Raw genomic sequence first — 1,261 nt, forward strand, 5'->3', positions numbered from 1 at the left:
CCTCGCTGCCCACCACGGTGCGCAACGCCGGTGGGCACCCGGGAGTGCTTCGAAGTGTGCTCCAAGGTGCTGCGTGCACGTTGTCGGAGCCCGGTTTGCCCCGGGTGCGCACCTCGCGTGCACCTTCGTCGGGGTGGGCACCTTGGCTGGGTTTGCCCCGGCTGCGCTCCGAAGCGGGGTTATTGGAGCGCCGCCTCTTTTTTTGTCGGAGCGTTTGGTGGGGTTTCTCGCATTGGCTCTTCCGAGGCCCGGTTGCCACCCTGGCGCGCACGAAGTCGGAAGTAGGGTTAATTGCCCGGGTGCGCACCTTTGCCAGGGTGGGCACCTTACCTGGGCTGCGCACCAGGGCGGGCTCAAGATGGCACGCGCGTTCCGTTTTTTTCACTATCTTTCAAAACGGAAATTTTAAAATCTCCTTTTTTTTTTGCCTTTTCTGGAAATTAGTGAAGGCAGCGCATCAAAGGTGCGCACCTCGCTGCCCACCTTGGTGTGCTCTGAGGTGCGCACCCGGGAGCGCTACGAAGTGTGCTCCAAGGTGCGGCGTGCACGTTGTCGGAGCCCGGTTTGCCCCGGGTGCGCACCTCGCCTGCACCTTGGCCGGGGTGGGCACCTTGGCTGGGTTTGCCCAGGGTGCGCTCCGAAGCGGGGTTACTGGAGCGCCCCCTCTTTTTTTGTCAGAGCGTTTGGTGGGGTTTCTCGCATTGGCTCTTCCCAGGCCCGGTTGTTGGGTGCGCTCCCACCCTGGCGCGCGCGAAGTTGGAAGTTGGGTTAATTGCCCGGGCGCGCACCTTCGCCAGGGTGGGCACCTTGGTGCGCACACCTTGGCTGGGCTGCGCACCAGGGCGGGCTCAAGATGGCACCAGCATTCCCTTTTTCTCACTATCTTTCAAAACGGAAATTTTAAAATCTCGTTTTTTTTTTGCCTTTTATGGAAATTAGTGAAGGCATCGCATCAAAGGTGCGCACCTCGCTGCCCACCTTGGTGTGCTCCGAGGTGCCCACCACGGTGCGCAACGCCGGTGCGAACCCGGGAGCGCCCCGATGTGTGCTCCAAGGTGCGGCGTGCACGAAGTCGGACCCCGGTTTGCCCCGGGTGCGCACCTCGCGTGCACCTTGGTGCGCACACCTTGGCTGGGTTGCGCGGCCTGGTGGGCACCATGGTGCGCACCAAGGAGCGCTCCGAAGTGTGCTCCAAGGTGCGGCGTGCACGAAGTCGGAGCCCGGTTTGCCCCGGGTACGCACCTCGCGTGCACCTTCGCCG

This window comes from Cryptomeria japonica, unplaced genomic scaffold, assembly GCF_030272615.1.
Source record: "Cryptomeria japonica unplaced genomic scaffold, Sugi_1.0 HiC_scaffold_35, whole genome shotgun sequence".
NCBI lineage: Eukaryota > Viridiplantae > Streptophyta > Pinopsida > Cupressales > Cupressaceae > Cryptomeria > Cryptomeria japonica.